The sequence below is a fragment of the Pelophylax lessonae genome (assembly GCF_965119305.1).
Source record: "Pelophylax lessonae genome assembly, chromosome: 1".
Lineage (NCBI taxonomy): Eukaryota > Metazoa > Chordata > Amphibia > Anura > Ranidae > Pelophylax > Pelophylax lessonae.
Window position 1 is genome coordinate 811,145,304 of NC_138768.1, and position 19,422 is coordinate 811,164,725.

At 45.3% G+C, this 19,422-nt stretch overlaps 1 protein-coding gene across 1 annotated transcript in view; it reads right to left on the reverse strand.

Moving 5' to 3' along the window:
- NSD2 (nuclear receptor binding SET domain protein 2) overlaps positions 1-19,156 on the reverse strand; it is a 162,061-nt gene extending 142,905 nt beyond the window's left edge. The window contains exon 1 of the mRNA XM_082252839.1: positions 19,004-19,156. The gene's annotated coding sequence lies outside the window, so the exon portion shown is untranslated. The remainder of the gene's footprint in view (positions 1-19,003) is intronic.
- Positions 19,157-19,422: the final 266 nt, after the last annotated feature.

Genomic DNA, 19,422 nt, shown 5'->3' on the forward strand with positions numbered 1-19,422 from the left:
AGTTCAAGCTTACATGCAGAAGAGTGTGCTTAGCTGAGAAAACCCATCCTCTTGTCCTGAAGACTCCTGGGATGTATGACATTTGTCTAGGCAAGAAACCAGGAAGTAACTGAAGAAAAGTAAGAAAAAAAAAAAAAAAAGTTTAAAAGAAGTAAATATGATATACTTTCCTATCTATTTACCAATACTAGCAGAGTGAGGATTAAAAATAGTCAAAGTTGATTGGGAAGGTGAAGTTCCACTTTAAGCAGGGCAATAACTTCAGCGCAGGACGAGAAACACTTACAAGAAAACCTAAAGAAAATAATGCAAATGAGGTTCAATGTTGAAAAATGTAAAGTAATGCATTTGGGTGCAAAAAATACGAATGCCAGTTACTCGCTAGGGAGAGAACCTCTGGGGGAATCTAGGATGGAAAAAGGACCTGGGGGTCCTAGTAGATGGTAGGCTTAGCAAAGGCATGCAATGTCAAGTTGCTGCAATCAAAGCCAACAGAATATTAGCTTGCATTAAAAAAAAAAAAGAGGATTAACTCCAGAGATAAATTGATCATTCTTCCACTCTACAAAACTCTGGTCAGGCCGCATTTCGAGTAAACCGTCAAGTTCTGGGCACCAGTCCTGAAGGAAGGATGTGCTGGAACTAAGAGAGTCCAGCTATGGGGAAAGACTACAAGCATTGTAGTCTTCATGGTGGGGGGGGGGGGGGGGGGGGGACAAAAAAAAAAAAAAAAAACTTTTCAGTGAAAGGGAATTTTTAAAAGACACAAGACCATTCACTGAAATTGGAAGAGAAGCTGTTAAACCTTACACTGAAGGTTCTTTACTGTTAAAGCAGTAAGGATGTGCAATGCTCTTCCACAAGCAGGTGTATCCGCAGGGAGTGTCGATGGTATTGTGCACCTTAACGATCACAACATACAGGGAAATACAATGTACTCTTGACGAACACAACACATACACTTAAGGTTGAACTGGATGGACTGCTGTCTTTTTTTCCAACCTTATTAACTATGTAAAGGTGTAGGCTCTGGGGCCATCATCCTGATCCCCAGTATACTGTTTATTAGATAGAACAATGTCAGGATACCGGTCAGGGTAGCAATGTACACTACCATAAATCTATCCTTGGCACGTTCTTTTAAAGAATTTGCCGTTTTGGGCAGTCTGCCTCACAAACTCCTGAAGTATCAAAACAATGATAGGGCACAGATTAACCAGAAGAGTCGGTCAAGCTATGTCCTAGAAAGGGGGGGGGGGGGGTTTGAATGTGCCTCTATAAGTCATCAGATATGCATATGTTTATAGGAATAGTCAGCAACACACATATATTAAAAAAATATATATATCTTTATTTAAACATGTAATAAAAACATTAAGTACGTAGTTTGAGCATATGTAAGTTCAACACGTCAATGTCTTATACACAATTTACAAATCTATAAGAATATTGCTGGAGCTACACGTTTCGCATTATGCGCTTCTTCAGGGTCCAGCAAAAAAGGTGTATTTAGACAGAATCAATCTTAGAAATCTAAAAATACATAAGAAACTTATTAGGTGTATGAATATAACCGAATAAATAGAACATTTTTGTTACCAACTCATTATATGTAGGCTTTATTTTACATTGCTATTTCTATTCATACATAAAAACCAGACCATTCTGTTGTATAAACATAAATATTTCTACCTATTGTCCCTATAAGAGGAACCAAAAGTGTGTTTAAATCGTAGACATGTTTCATATAAATTATACATGATAAATTTCCTATATACATCATTTGGAGAGGTTAGAAAACAACTCAATAGACTTCCAGAAGAAAGAGAGCGCATCAAAAATCAAGAGAAAAAAAAAAAAAAAAAAAAAAAAGGTCTTCTGAAAGGGGAAGGAATTGGGAAAAGGAAGGGGGAGGGGGGAAGGGGAAAGCAAGGAGTGGAAAAGATATTGGGATGTAATGTAGGATGTGAATTACCAAATGACCCAAAGGGGGGGCAAAGAGAGGGTAGACTGGTACCCCGGAATTGAATCAAAACCGGGGGATAGTCCATCCCTATACAAGGTTTGGGCAGGATATCACAAGATGACAAAATGGGGATCCACATCGAGAAAAGCAGAGGAGTAAAGATATCTTTAAAGTTTATTAGCAAACTTTAAAGATATCTTTACTCCTCTGCTTTTCTCGATGTGGATCCCCATTTTGTCATCTTGTGATATCCTGCCCAAACCTTGTATAGGGATGGACTATCCCCCGGTTTTGATTCAATTCCGGGGTACCAGTCTACCCTCTCTTTGCCCCCCCTTTGGGTCATTTGGTAATTCACATCCTACATTACATCCCAATATCTTTTCCACTCCTTGCTTTCCCCTTCCCCCCTCCCCCTTCCCTTTCCCAATTCCTTCCCCTTTCAGAAGACCTTTTTTTTTTTTTTTTTTTTTTCTCTCTTGATTTTTGATGCGCTCTCTTTCTTCTGGAAGTCTATTGAGTTGTTTTCTAACCTCTCCAAATGATGTATATAGGAAATAAAATAATTTATCATCATGTATAATTTATATGAAACATGTCTACGATTTAAACACACTTTTGGTTCCTCTTATAGGGACAATAGGTAGAAATATTTATGTTTATACAACAGAATGGTCTGGTTTTTATGTATGAATAGAAATAGCAATGTAAAATAAAGCCTACATATAATGAGTTGGTAACAAAAATGTTCTATTTATTCGGTTATATTCATACACCTAATAAGTTTCTTATGTATTTTTAGATTTCTAAGATTGATTCTGTCTAAATACACCTTTTTTGCTGGACCCTGAAGAAGCGCATAATGCGAAACGCGTAGCTCCAGCAATATTCTTATAGATTTGTAAATTGTGTATAAGACATTGACGTGTTGAACTTACATATGCTCAAACTACGTACTTAATGTTTTTATTACATGTTTAAATAAAGATAAAAAAATATATATAATATATGTGTGTTGCTGACTATTCCTATAAACATATGCATATCTGATGACTTATAGAGGCACATTCAAACCCCCCCCCCCCTTTCTAGGACATAGCTTGACCGACTCTTCTGGTTAATCTGTGCCCTATCATTGTTTTGACATTATACATGGGGGAAGGTGCCAATATATTTTCTGTTTAAACAGGCCCCCACTTCCCCTTCCATACAAAAATTTTTCCAAAACTCCTGAAGTAATCAAAGTGAAAACGAATGAAACATAAAAGGTGAAGCCTAGATGTAACATTACAGGGAACATTCCATGCGACACTTTAAAAGCACTCATGTACACCAAGCTATGCAGCTTAAAGCGTTGTTTTAGACGTCTTTGGAGGGAGGTGGTTAGCAGAAATGCTTGTTCAGCATCAGGAACATGAGTAGAGAATCCCCTCTTTAGGCCTGTGTGTTTGCAAGGCCTACAACGAGGAAGTAAAAAAGCGGACAAAAGTGTCATGCACAGTACAAAGTAAATCTCTACTTCATTAGTAATGAATACAATTAGATACCTACTATTACCTTTATAGAAAAACCATCAGATAGGCTCATGTTAAAGTTTAACTCCACTGGAACCACTTTTCCATGTGATATTTCGGCTAGAGTGGTTGGCAAGAGGTTAAATGTCCTTGTAAAAAAAAAAAAAAAAAAAAAGTTTGTTTGGGCCAAGCAAACTACATACTGCACCAAGAGGTGCACTTGCTTGATGCAGCCACATACAGTATACAGCAACTGTTTTTTCCGAATGTGGGATGTGAAGTTCCTATCCTGCTGTCAGAAGACAGGCCACATACAGCTAATACAGCGTACCCAGCAAGTGAACTGTTAGTGAAGTAAATAGTTTGGCCTGCTTTGTCCATACTAGCTTGTCAAATTTCAAGAGACTACCAACTGCCATTTCTCTGGCCCAAAGCAGATGAAGTATAAGAAATAAATCTGCATATGAACCCAAAAATCTCCCCTCATCCAATTACAGAAGGCATCGTATTCTGTAAAAGGAACACTTTGGGGGAGATTTACTAAAAATGGTGCAGCTGTGTATAGTAACCAATCAGCTTCCAGGTTTAAGCCTCATGCACATAGGATGATTTTACAGCTGCTGTTTTTGGCTTTAGATATTTTTTTTTCCCGCAGCCAGTAAACTCCCCAGCATGTTATCCTATATGTCCATGTACACAAGCCGTTATCAGCATTTATTTGGAGGGATGATTTCTGAATGGAGCATAGTTTTGCCAAAAAAAAAAAAAAAAAAAAAAAAAAACTAAAAAAACGCAGCAAAACTCATTCTACAGCTAACACTACTGCCGTTTTTAGAATGTCCAGTGTGCATAAGGCCTTAGTGCCGGTTCACACTAATACGACTTGTCAGGCGACTTGGTCAGCCTGGCAAGTCGTGCACCGTCGCGGTCATTGAGTAGTACAGGACCGGTTCTAATCGCTCCGACTTAGAAAAAGGGTCCTGTACTACTTTGGGGCGACCTGAAGGCGACTTGCATTGACATTCATTTCATGAAGTCCCTGCAAGTCGCGCCGAAGTCGCGCTGCACGCGACTTCACAGGTCGCCCCCTAAGTCGGAGCGACCTAGTGTGAACCGGCACTAATTATCAAAGTTTAAACAAGATAAAAAAGACAAAAAGATTAAAAACTTAAAACCACAAACATACAGGACAAGAAGTAGTAAATATTTCCTACGCTTTTTGAATGGACAAGGTGCAGTGCGACCAACCCACTATCCCTCACTGACGGGATGAAACCAAGAGTTTGACAAAATGTGGATGGAGCAGCATTGTCACGTCTGAAAATGTTTTTAAGCGTTGCCTATGGAGATTTTTAAGTACCGAAGTTTGTCGTCATTCCATTAGTGCAGTGGTTCTCAATTCCGGTCCTCGGGACCCACTAACAGGCCAGATTTTAAGTATTACCTTGGGGGATGCAGACTAGAATACTGCAATCACTGAGCAGCAAATTAGATCACCTGTGATGTAATTTAGTTATCTTGCAAACCTGGCCTGTTGGTGGGTCCCGAGGACCGGAGTTGGGAACCACTGCATTAGTGCGCGCAATTTTAAAGAACGACATGTTCAGTATCTATTTACTCAGCATAACATCTTTTATATTATACAAAAAAAAAAATTGGGCTAACTTGACTTTTTTTTTTTAATTCGTGAAAGTGTATTTCTTCCCAAAATATATATAAATTTTGGGGGTTCTAAATAATTTTCTAGCAAAAAATGCTGATTTTAACGTGTACCCAACAAATGTCAGAAAAAAGGCTTGGGCTCCAAGGGGTAAACCCACTTTTGCCAGTTGTTAATCACAGAGTATGCAGCTTCTTTAGCTTAAATCCTTGCATAAATTCTAGTTTAAAGAGGTTGTAAACCCTTACATATACACACACTCCGTGAAGGGACTGGTCTCAGGCGATACACAGATGAAACAAATCCTCCTACTTAGGTTGTACCTGGTTTTCTGCCACCATCTCTTTTCTGCATCATTTCAAAGTTTAGAATTTATACAGCTTGTGAGAACTGAAAGCAGGGGGTGGGGTGCTAATATCACACTGTAGAGCCCAGTGAGGAGAAGTTTGAAAGCTTATTATGGGGAAGGTACACACCCCCTCCACACAGGAACAGAGATGAGATAGAGCCGCCCACCCACCCCATCATTTTTTTTTTACTCCAAGTGTCGGGTCACACTTATGCGATGCGGGAAGGCTGCGAATTCGCAGCCTGTTCCCGCATCGCAAACGCACCCTTGGCAGTTCACACTTCCATATGCGATACGCTGAGGGTGTCAATGAAGTGTTAACGACACCCCCAGTTTGATCGCATATCGCAGTGCGATCTTTACAGTTCGTACAGGATCGGGTGTGAACCACTGTGCGATCCGATCCTGATGCGGCTGAAAAAAAGGGTCCTGTGCGTCTTTGGTGCGGGTGCAGTGCGAATTTAGCCATACAAAGTGTGCAGCTGCAAGAGTGTTAACAGGCACTTAGGGTGAGAAAAACTTGCCAGAAGTGACTCCTGCAGATAGAGGAATGAGGCAGCATGCAAAATCTCACTTAATGCTCTGGATTCATGCTAGTACACACTACAGAACAGGAGTCAATAAATGGCAGACCATGGTCCAGATCCGGACTAAGCTACCGTCCCCCTCTGGACCACTGCAGTTGAGCCATTTAGGAATGGATTCCCCCCCCCCCCCCCAGCCAGTCACAGCAGAGCAAAGAGCGGGAAGCAGGACAATCCTGAATGAGGGTGGGAGCAGGAGCTGTCCAAGTTAACAGGTGATGTGTTACTAGGATGCAGGGTGCTCCTAGCAACCAATCACCAACTTAAAATGAAAATATAACCCTGTGCCTCCCAGCCTCAATCCAGAACTACCCAGCCTAAAAGGAAATATTGGGTGTGAAGGATTGGGGGGGTGATATGAAGTGGGAGGCAGTGCTGTGTGCGGGAAAATGATATGAAAGGGAGAGGTGCTGCTGGGGAAGTAGGGTTGACCTGAAGTGAGCAGAGGACACTACTGTGGTGGAGGAGGCGATGAGAACTGCTGTGAATAAAAGGGGGTGTGTGATGTATAAGGGGGCATAAGAAGACGTCTGAAAGGGAAACATGTGGGGGAGACCAAGAACACTGATGCAAGAACGAGATTGTGCTATATGAGAAGGGCTGTGATGGAGGATCTGAGTCGTGGAGGATCTGAGTCATTACATAAAAATGTGATTAGGACCTCTGCCGGAAAAACTTTTTTACTGACTGGAGCACTGTGAATCTGAACTCAATACACCTGCTATACAGGGATATGCTTTGTTCATATTTCATGTTTGAGGTTTACAACCACTTTAGAATTTCAAAAAAGGCTGAGGGTTTCATACCATTTTAAAGATTTTACAGCCATTGCAGCAGATCAAAATGGAAGGTGGCAAAAACAGCAGAAGGAGAAAGGTAAGGAAATTGAGCATGTTTGGATACACTTTAAAGCATACCCTGCAGATAAAAATGTATTAATTACATCAGCGATTCAGCGCCCAGATCAGATTGATTAAAAAAAAAAAAAAAATTTTTGACTTCCCAATAAATCCATTTCTCTGACATTCATTGACGGACAGCTCCTGATCCTTCTTAACCCACTGGGTTATACTGCCCCCCCCCCCCCCCCCCACAGAAGTAGGACATTAGGCAGAAAAAAAAAAGTTTGGCTACACCTATGGGCAGTCCCAGGGGGTATACTCCCTCTCTCTGCTAAAGGTACTTAGTTGTTACAAGCCGTGTCAGAAGAGTTACAACTCCAGAGGGGTGGGTGTTGGGTCGGTCAATGAACATCAGAGAAATGGATTTTACAGTAAGTCAAAAATCCCATTTTCTTTCGTTCATTGATGTACACAGCTCCTGATCTTATTAACCATTGGGATGTCCCAAAGCAATGTTAAACATGAGGGGTGGGAACAGTGAAAAAAAGAAATTCCTAAGGCTAACTACAGCCAACCAGGTAAGCAGGAGCTCAACCAAAAGAACTGGAGCTCACCTGAAAAAAAAAAAAAAAAAAAAAACACCCTCAGAGTATCAAGTCCTCTAAACCGCAGCCTGCAAAACCTTGCAGCCAAAAGAAGCATCCGCAGATGCCTACGCATCCACTTTATAGAACTTTGTGAAAGTGTGCACCGACGACCAGGTGGCCACCTTGCAAACCTGCTTCACTGACACCCGATGACAGAAGGCCCAGAAGGCACTGAGCGCCCGTGTAGATTGCACATTGACAGAAAAAAGAGGGACCTGGCCCTTGATGGAATAGGCCTGAATCACTATCTGTCTGATCCATCTGGAAATGGTCGCAGAGGAAGTGGACAACCCTTTACGAGGCCCATCAGTAAGCACAAACAGTCCAATTTCCCGAAAGACTCCGTAGCTGCCAAGTACACCCTACGTGCCCAGACCACATCCAAGGCATGCAAAGCAATTTCCTTCCGATGTTTTGGCCTCGTACACAGGGAAGGCAACACAATGTCTTCAATCAAATGAAATACAGAGACAACCTGAGGAAGGAACGATGGACAGGGGCGAGAAACCACCTTATCACTATGAACCACAGGGTAACACTGCCAATTCCAACACCCTGCACAGAGCGAGGATGAACCCCAAGACACTCAACACGCAATGTACATCTTCCACATACAATGGTAGATCTTCCTAGAAGTAAATTTCCCAGCTTTTAACAGTGTTGGATTTACAGACTTAAATAAACCTCTAGCCATCAGCACCTGACAATCAACAGCCAAGCCGTCAAAGCCAGAGACTGAAAAGCAGATGGAGGATTGGTCCTTGGGACAGCAGATCCTCCCTGAGAGGAAGCTTCCAAGGAACGTCGGCGACCAGCCTCACCAGATCGGCATACCAAGCCTGGCGAGGCCAGTCTGGGGCTGCTAAGATAACCAGAATTCCTTCTGCCTCGATCCTGTGTAGATATTTTGGCGGAAGCCTAAGAGTAGGGAAGGCATAAAACCGAGAATACTGACCCCCACGGGGCAACCAGCGCATCCGTGGCCTCCCCCAGAGGATCCCGTGACCGAGCCACAAACCTCTACACCTTTCTGTTAAGCCGGGATGCCAACAGATCTAACTCGGGGATGCCCTCCAGAGCGACAACTGATGAAACTTCTCTGAAGGGAAAACTCCCCTTGCCATGTGAGGTAAACCGCCTGCCAGTTTTCCACCCCAGGAATGTGTACAACGGAGAGGGCTGGAACTACCTGTTCTACCCACCTTACAATGAAGGCTACCTCCAGGAGCTGCCAGGACACTTTTGGCCCCCTGGTGATTGACATAAGCCACGGCTGTGGCATTGTATTGAATGCGCACTTGATATCCCCGAAGACAATTCGTCCAATGTTCCAGGCACAGTCTGATCACTTGAGTACCAAGACATTGATCAGTAGTCTGGACTCCGAGTGTCCAGACCACCTGAGCCCCAATTCTGCCAAGGACGCCTCCCCAGCTTGGCAGGCTGGCATCCGTGGTGACCACTGTCCAATACAAGTGGAGGAAGGATTTGCCCAGCTGAAGCGCTAAAGAACGAAGCCACAACATCAGGGACTCCGTTATCCCAGCTCAGCAGGATCCGATTGTCCAGAGACTGCAGATTCTTGTCCCATTTGGGCAGAATCTCACTTGCAGGTTACCTCATATGGAAGTGTGCAAAATGGAACCGCTCAAAAAAAGGTAGACAACATTAGGCCCAGCACCCATAAGTCCGGAGGGATTACCATCTGCTAGACAGCAGGAGATGAATTACAGCCTGCAGTTTCTGGAGTTTGTCTAAAGAAGGAGCATTCTGGCTAAGGCCGAGTCCAGACTCAGATCCAGATAGTCCAGCTTTCTGAACAGAACCAGAGCAGACTTCTGAAAATTCTGAATCCAGCCAAACTCCCACAGAGTTCTTATTGTGATCTCCAGGTTTTCCACCAGAGCAGTAGGAGACTCAGCCTGCAGAAGGAGGTTGTCCAAGTAGCCCAGTATCGAGATTCCCCATTGGCATAACAATGCTAGCACCGGTGCCAACACTTTCGTGAAGGCCCGAGGAGCAGAAGGGAGACCAAAGGGTTAATGCCACAAACTGATAATGCTCATGCTCCTCTCCCACGGCAAAGTGGAGGAAGCGCTGGAGACCAACACATTGGAATGAGAAGGCAAGCGTCCTTTATGTTGATGGAGGAAATAAAAAATTCCCCTGATGCAGGGAAGCCACCACTGTACGAATGGACTCCATTCTGAACTTCTGCAACCGCACAAAGCAGTTCAGCGCCTCAAGTTCCAGAATTGGACGCACCTTGCTTTCCTTCCTGGGGACTGTAAACCGGTTTGAGTAAAAAGAGCCTGTAAGCGGACCGGGGACAGTCGCACATTGCAAGGAAGAACCTTACCAGAGGATAAAAACGAAACTAGATCTTGTAGCTGGACCAAATGACCTTGTGAACCCACCTGACTTACCAAGAGAGTCCACGTGTCCGGGAATCAGCAAAGACGCCCCCACCCCAGATACGGGTGATGGTGCACCTACACATTCAGGGGCCTTGACCGGGGGTCTGGAGAAGCCCGCTTGGATCCTCATGAGACGGCCCTGAAGAGTTCCGATCCCTTGTCAATCGACCAAGGGATAAAAAAGAAAAAAAAAAAAAAAAAAGAAGAACACAGGTATGAGCCGAGGAGGGCCCACGTTTATGACGAGGGCCCTTCCCCCTAGTAGCCTGCAGAAGAAAGGTACTCCTCCCCCTGTGAGATCTTTATTGATGTCATCAAGGGTAGCACCAAACAGGCAATCTCCTTGAAAGGGAAGATCAGTCAAGACCCTTTTAGAAGTCTGGTCCGCAGACCAGCATTTGAGCCACTGACGAAACGCAGTCGAGCCACATCCAAAGAGACATCACAGATAAACTGCAGCCCCTGAACCAGCTGGTCCGCCAGCTCAGCAAAGGGGGGGGGGGGGACAACTCCCCCCTCCAGGTCATGACTCAAAAGCCTAGCCCATTGAGTCAAAGTCTTCAACAACAGGGCAATGGTGAATATCTGCCTCAGTGCCTAACCAGCCAGGGTTGTACATATTGTGGGCCACAACCTCTGCCTTCCTGTCAGCCGGGTCCTTAAAGGCCAGGGACTCTTCAACCAGAATCATGGTTGCCTTGTTTATTCTGGAAACCAGATGGTCCACGACTGGTGGAACTGTCCACTTCTTGAGGGACTCCTCATAGGGGTATCGCCTAGCAAAAATTGCTTAGGGACCCCAAGGTGAGGTTTTGGTTGCCCCCACTAACTAGTGACAATTCTGTCAAAATAGGAGAGGAAAGGGAATACCTTTCCCTCTCTGAATGGCTAGTGAATGCCAAAGGGAACCTGCGCCTCCAAGGCAGCTTCAGCTGCGTCCTCCATTTTTAAGGTTTCACAGACCGCTACAATCAGTGCCCTTTTGTATGCGGTTGCAGAAGTGGAGGAATCATCCTCACTATCTCAGGATTCAGGGCACGTGGTTGCAGATCCAGCAGGATAACCCACGTCCACGGCAGCTGAATCAGATTCAGGATCTGATCAGACAGGTGAAGCTGGGGAAGGCAGGGTGCGCTTTTTGCCAGCCCGTCGCCCAAAAGTCCCCTCCACCTGGGACAACAGGGACTCCAAGAATCAATCACTTACTGACACCAAGAAGTGCACACCACAGATAAGATTAATTAGCTTTGTATATGGACACTCCTGCAATCTCCTGCTATGGTCTCTGGCTCTGCAAGCTCCTCTTACTGCTCTGCGAACCTCATGCAAGTACAAAGGCAGACTACATAGGCACTAAGGGGGTAAAACCTGTGAAGTGTGTGGGATCCACTGACTGGTGAGGGTCAGCCGGGAACCCCAAGCAACCAGGCACATATAGGAAAGACCAAGGAGGGTGAGAGGGGAAAGACCCTCTCAGAAGGGTTGCAAAAACAGGGCTCACTGGGTAACGTGTGCAAAAAGATACTTGCTAAAAATTCTCACTATTGCACCTAGAAAGAATAAATTACACCGCAAATTGTACCGCATTAGTGTGCACCTGGGCACATGTTTAATCACCTGGCGACCGCTATATATGAGCAGAGTGCAAATGGTTTATCGCGCTCATAACTGAAATATCAGCCATAACCCAGGAATATAAGTGTGTGTGTGTGTGTGTGTGAGAGATTATAATATATATATATATATATATATATATATATATATATATACATACACACACACACACATCCAATTCACCCTTAATACTTTCCTTATTCCTTGCTCCAGCAGGCTACCTGCACTCTATGGTTTGCAGGCACACCCTCACATACACTACAGGATTATTTGCCCTGCACTGTACTTGAGATCAGAGCACAACTGAAAGCCAGGAGGTCTTGAAGAGTTCAAGAGTTCATATGCCCCAAAGGTGCAGCAAGAAGGATTTTTAACACGGCTTTAAAAAGGTGCTGATAATGGCCGAAATTAATTTATATTCATTTAAAATTTTTATATTAAAACTCAAATATGATACATTTATAAAAAAAAATTTCAGTTTCAGCCAAATGCATGAATGAAGTGGCAAATTAAGTTTTAGCACACAAATTTGGATTTCAGTGCACCACTAATTGTTACAATACATACGAGTTAATCCTTTTTTAAACTTTTTTGAAATTGACACTAAAGGAAATCCTTACTCTCAAAAAAATTCTTCTATAAATATCCACTGCCAATTTTTTTTTTTTTTCCAATAAACCATTTCTAATTGTATTTTTTCTGCCTCCTTGCAATGTCCTCTTAGCTCCCAAATTCCCCCCCCCCCCCCCCCCATTTGCTCAGAACAAGCAGGACATGCTAGCTGCAATCATTTGCAGTGCTCTATACACACCACACGTTCGTAATATATAGTGGGGGACCATTGAGAATGAAGAAAGCCACCCTCCAACAGGAAGAGCAGCAAAAAAATAAATAGAAAATAAAAAGGGAATTTGGCTATCTGGAGGCGGCTGAGTGCCGGGCAATAGAAAGTACTGCGAGTTCAGGATATACACTTGAATAGATTGTTTTATGAACCAGAGTTTAGTGTGACAATGACACATCCCAGTCTATGCACAACCACACATTGCGACACTCTGTAGTGAGCTGCACACGGCAACCTAAAGTTATTCCAAAGCAGTGTTCTGGTATAAGCAGGGAACACAGAAGACAATTGTTTTCTATGTTTCCTTGCAGCGATCTATGAAGATGAACACCGCTCACCAGAAAAGGTGTGAGCCCATGCAAAAAATATCACACACATCCCTGCAGAGCCCAAACAAGGGGTCATTCTTCCATTTGTGCTGTGGTGTCACTCATTTTCCCCAACTCACTTAATTTCACCAGAACACCTAGCAAAGGCATTCAATTTAAAGAAGAACTCCAGATTCACACAATTTACATTGTGGGGCCCAATCGAACTATGTCCCTCACCAATATTTGAGGCCTCCGGATGTGCAGTATAAACTGTATATAGCTGCAGCTACATACAGAATACCCCACTGTGTTCTGGGCCGAGACTTCTCGCCTCACACCCCGCACATAGTCTGCAACAGCTGCACTCAGCCAGAGGGAGCGATGTATTCCATCAATAAATACAAAACTTCCTTTGATTGGCTGATTTAGCTGTGACATCATCAGCCTGCCCCTGACTCAGCCAGAGTACGCTTTGTATTCATTGATAAAATACATTGCTTACTCTGAATGGCTGAGCGCTGCCGCTGTAGACTATACTGTGTTCCTCGCACCCGGAAGCATAGTGTGGTGTGCTGTGCGTAGCCTCAGCTACATACAGTTTATGCCGCACCTCACGTTAGTAAGGGACATTGTTTGGGCCAAACATACTATGTAAATTGTGGGAAAACCACTTTCATTCGGAATTCGAAGTATGGATGTTATTGTAAAGTTACATTGGCCCAGCTTTGACGAATGCAAGGCCGTGCAGATTTCTATCCTGCAACCACCACAGGTAGCGGTGGTGACAGGGGATTTAGCGATTGTCTTCGCTCGGTGGGAGGGGGCAGCCATCCCTGCCAGGAGAAGACAATGATTATCACTATAGCCACTAACAATAGATCGAAAGAATCTGGCAGGCTGGTTGTACCCAAGTTGATAAATTCAGCCTGCCCATTAAGGGTTCGGAACCATGTATGGCCAGTCCAAGTGTACATATTCCATACCTGTGGAAGGGGGATAATCACTGTAGTAGCCACTATTACTAGTGATCCTCACTGTTTTCTGGGTAATGTGTTTAGCAGCTTGCCCTCCGCACAGGTGGGGTCTCTCCTGCTTGGCACGGGGTAACAGAATGCCGTGCATTATCTCAATGTATGCGTGGCCCACGTTCTCTGATTGGACAGGTTGGAGATTGTGAAGTTACTGCACTGCCTCTTCACCTTAGCCAATCAGAATGCTTTGCATTCATGGAGGAGAGAAAATAAAAAGGTGAATGACGCCAAATACTTAAACATCCTGTGCTTATTATAAAGCAGGACGGCAGTGCAGCATAGGACCCAGAAGGCAATGCTAACTGTTAGTGTTCCTCTACTTCCCAAGTAGTCACACAGCTTATAGCATGTATACTCAGTGGTCCAGGCTGGGCCACTGGAACCATGCATTTTGCTATAATGCAATTTTGATGTGGCAGACAAAAATGACTACCCTATTTCAACACAGACAGAAAATAAAAAATAAAAACACACCCCAACATCTCATGTCAATGTATGTGCCTTACCATTATTTGCAAAATTTAAAGCACATGCTGCTTTAGAGAAGCAGTACTGCAGCTTGTGAGCCATTCAAGTGGGTCAGCATTTTGTGGGTTAAAGCAGGTGATGAGGAAGTGACATACCACCTCCACCTGTCAAACACCATCTGAAAAGCCACCACATCACTTTTTAGATGGTGTCAGCATAGCAAACATATGTGAACAACCTCTATGGATAAACAATCTTTAAACCAACTTTAGGTTTACCAGAACTATGTAATGAGGACCTAACAAATCTCTCCAATCAGTTTGTATTAAATAAGGCAGAGCCTTGAACCACATCGTTCCTGGTAGACCTCAGGCTCCTTTCACACAGGGAGGATTCCGGAGATGAGCAGGATGAGGTCACATCTGTGCCCACCCAGTTAATCTCTATAGGTGGCCTGGTGTAAACAGACTCCGCTGTTCGTTTACATTAGGCTACCTCCGATTCGGTCTGCCAAAATGGAAGAGGACACAGTTCTTCGTTTTTTTTTTTATATCAGATCGTAGCCAGAGGTAGGCGGGCATTAACGGACACAAGTCTACAAGTCTATGTACAGCCGTCTAAAGGACTGCAGGGACCTTCTAATCTGGTACACCTGAAAAAAAAAAAAAAAAAAACAGACTGGTGGACCTGACCAGATCAGCCGTGAGAAAAGGGCCTAAGAGGATTGAACAATTAGATTTTAATGTGTTTGGTGAGCTTAGGACATCAGCTAATTTCCAACATCACAACAGATGAGCCGAGGCCACTGCAAGCTTTGCCAGGCCAAGCGCCATCTCCCAACATTGTAGACAATCATGTTAATCGCATTGCTTGGGCAATTTCAGACACGACTAGCAATGGAGAATAATGAAAATTTAGGGTGGGGGTAAAAAAAAAAAAAAAATAAATAAAAAAAAAAAAATCACAATAAATACAGGAGCCAGAGCAGTGTGTGGCACCATACACAGACCAAGTACCAGACACAGACTAGTACAAGGGGCCCACAAAAGACCCATACCAGTCTAAGTCATGTACCTGGAACCTAGACTAGTTTACGGGAGCCCATACCAGATTGGGTCTTGTATATGAGTCTACGAAACCCTGACTAGGGTACGGGGCCCATACAAGATTGGGTCCTGTATACGAGTCTACGAAACCCTGACTAGGGTACGGGGCCCATACAAGATTGGGTCCTGTATACGAGTCTACGAAACCCTGACTAGGGTACGGGGGCCCATACCAGTCTAGATCCCTAAAGCCAAAGAAATGCCACTCTAGGTGAGTCACCGACTCGTGAACAGGAACCCAGGGTGGTGCACAGCTCGTCTGAGCTTCAGACATGCAAAAATCCGGATTATTGCAGCACTCCTTGGTAACTTTATAGAAGCATTAAAATCACATCACAGGTATGAGAGGAACATAAAGGTAACGCGTTTCACGCTTAAGTCAGCGCTTACTCAAACCACTGACTTTAGCATAAGTTACCTTTTATGTTCCTGTCATACCCGTGATGTGATTTTAATGCTTCAATAAAGTTACCAAGGAGTGCACCAGGTTAGGTCCTATATACCAGTCTACGAAACCTAGACTAAGGTACAGGGGCCCATACCAGTCTAGGTCCTGTATGGGCCCTGTACAGCCATCAATGAAACCTAGACCATGGTATGGGTCCCTTAACAGTTTAGATCCTGTATAGCAGCCTACAGGACCTAGACTATGGTATGGAGCCTTGCAGACATAGAAAAAGAGGAGAGGGGGGCTGGAGGATTTTCTTGGTACCAATAGACACACATCAGATCAAAATATATATTTTTTATTTTTACAAAAACAGCAGCAATACAAAACACTAACACAAAATGGAAGTGCATTAAAAAAAAAAATGACACCCATAGCTCTGACACAACTGTGTTTTAGTCTGTTATGTCCAAACAGTATAAGATACCAATGGAAACACAGCTAGTCAATACTCAACATGTTTCGCAGTTACCCGCTTCTTCAGGCATTTCAGGGGTGAGACAAGAAGACTTTTTTACAATGAGAAAACAATCTTCACTATAGAGACCTATAAACATAAATCTATGTATATTTTTAGAGATAGGCTACAAAAAGAAATACCTGGGCACTTACCCCTGGGTGTGAACAGGGTGAATAAAGGGCCAAGTATAGGGGTGCCGGTATTAGATCCTATATAGATATACTTACAGCTATAGCTCCGGTCTACTTTCACATCCGCCCAGGGGACTTTGTACCGGCACACATATATTTGCCCATTTATCCACCCTGTTCACGCATCCAGGGGTAAGTGCCCAGGTATTTATTTTTGAAGCTTATCTCTGAAAATATACATGTCTCTGTATTGACTATCTGTGTTTCCATTGGTATCAACCTATACTGTTTGGCCATAACAGGCTAAAACACAGTCATGTCAGAACTATGGGTGTAATTTTTTTTAAATAAACTTTAATTTTATATTACCATTTTGTAATAATAAATATATTTCGATCTTACATGATCCCATGTGTGTCTATTGGTACCAAAAAAATCCTCCAGCTCCCCTTTTTTCTTTATCTGAAAGTGTAATTTAGGATGCAGGTACCTTTTTAATTAGAACTTTATATAGCAATAGCACAAATACAACAGATTCCAATGGTATGGAGCACACATGGACCCCATACCAGTTTAGGTCTTAACAGAACCTAGACTAGATCCTGTATACCAGTCTACTGAGCCTAGACTGGCGTATGTGGCCCATAGCAGTCTAGGTCATGTATACCAGTCTGCTGAGCCTTGATGGGTGTATGGGGCCCATATCAGTTTAGGACCTGTACATGGAGCCTGGACTAGCATACGGGGCAGATACCAGCTTAGGTCCTGTATACCAGTCTATGGAATGTAGATTAGGGAACGGGCCCAAGCTAGCCTAGGTCCTGTATGGGGCACATACCCATATACTGAGCTTAGACTGTTGCATGAGGCCCATACTAGTCTTTATACCAGTCTAGTGAGCAAATATTGGTGTATGAAGTCGATACAGAAACTAGACTAGGGTACAGGGCCCATACTAGACTAGATCCTTTATGCCAGTCTACAGAGCCTTGACTGTCGTATGAGGCCCATACGGAACCCATACCAGTCTACAGAACCTAGCCTAGGGTACAGAGAGGGGACCCCAAAAAGAGCCTAGGATATATGGGGTGGGCCACAAAGAACCTAACCTAGGGTACGGGGGACACCCATACAGGCCCTTGCCTAGGGTACAGGGGCATACAGGACCTAGCCTAGGGTATAGGGGGGGGGCATACAGGACCTACCCTAGGGTACAAGGGGGGGGGGGAGAACACCCATACAGGACCTAGTCTAGGGTACCAGTGGGGGCGGCCCCCATACAGGACCTAGCCATTGGGAAATATAGAACCTAGCCTAGGGTACGGGGGGCCATATCCAACCTAGCCTAGGGTTCGGGGGGGGCCATACAGAACCTAGCCTAGGCTACGGGTGGGACCATACAGAACCTAGCCTACGGGGGGGGACCATACAGAACCTAGTCTAGGCTACAGGGGGGGGGGCCATACAGAACCTAGCCTAGGCTACGGGGGGGGACCATACAGAACCTAGCCTAGGGTACAGGGGGCCATACAGAACCTAGCCTAGGGTACAGGGGGCCATACAGAACCTAGCCTAGGGTACGGGGGGGCCATATAGAACCTAGCCTAGGATACGGGGGGGGCCATATAGAACCTAGCCTAGGATACGGGGGGGCCATATAGAACCTAGCCTAGGGTACGGGGGGGCCATATCCAACCTAGCCTAGGGTTCGGGGGGGGCCATACAGAACCTAGCCTAGGCTACGGGTGGGACCATACAGAACCTAGCCTACGGGGGGGGACCATACAGAACCTAGCCTAGGCTACAGGGGGGGGGGACCATACAGAACCTAGCCTAGGCTACGGGGGGGGGCCATACAGAACCTAGCCTAGGGTACAGGGGGCCATACAGAACCTAGCCTAGGGTACAGGGGGGGCCATATAGAACCTAGCCTAGGGTACGGGGGGGGCCGTTTAGAACCTAGCCTAGGGTACGGGGGGGCCATTTAGAACCTAGCCTAGGGTACGGGGGGGGCCGTTTAGAACCTAGCCTAGGGTACGGGGGGGGCCATTTAGAACCTAGCCTAGGGTACGGGGGGGCCGTTTAGAACCTAGCCTAGGGTACACTATACTATCTTTCGGGGCAGATACCAGCTTAGCCCCTGTATGGCCCCCCCGGACAGCCATCTACTGAACCCAGACAAGTGTACGGGGCCCATACCAGTCCAGGTTCTGTACACCAGTTATTGGAACCCAAACTAGGGTACGGCCCCATACACAGAACCAACACCAATGTGTGGGGCCCATTCAGAACATGCTACATAATAAACAATATTCATGTCTATACACACACATAGAATAATAAACAATAATAATCCCACAATGAGAAGTATAATAGGGCCCTGCCCCCTCCTCTCCCCATAGTACATAATCTGAGCCCCGGTGAGCGGATCGTACATTGGGAATAGCCGGTCAGTGACGATCCCGCCAAGTTTCAGGCCCAGCCACCCCCCTCCTCCTACTGTATAAGATGGAGCCGCCGGCGGGCCCCGGGTTTCCCTCCTCCCCCCACCTCCCGCTGCCCCCCGGACACACGGACAGGACAAGTGGCGGGAAAAGAAGAGAGCGGTGACCTGAATGTCTCATCCTTATGTGCGCGCGGAGGTGAGAGGCTGCTGCTGTCGCTGGCTGGCAATCAATGGAGAGAAGACAGGCACACGGGCAGGCGAAGATCCTCCCCCTCCGTCCGGCCGTGCACGCCCCACGGTTGCTGAGGACACGCCCACCCTCCCTTGGCTGCCCGCGGGAAAAATCCAGGCCGCTGATTGGCTGCCGGGTGGGTGAGAGACGGCCGCGCGGCCGGAGTGATTTTCAAAACGTAACGTTTGTTGAGCGTGACGTCGCTGGGAGGGAGTGGGGAGCCGTTGGGTGGCGCCAGTGAGCTGGGAGGGCACGGCGGGCGAGAGAGAGTGAGGGTCGCTGGTGTGCCCCGTGCCCGCTACTTTGACGTGTTTAATAAACAAGCCGTGCGCGTCCCTGTGTGCCTGTACCG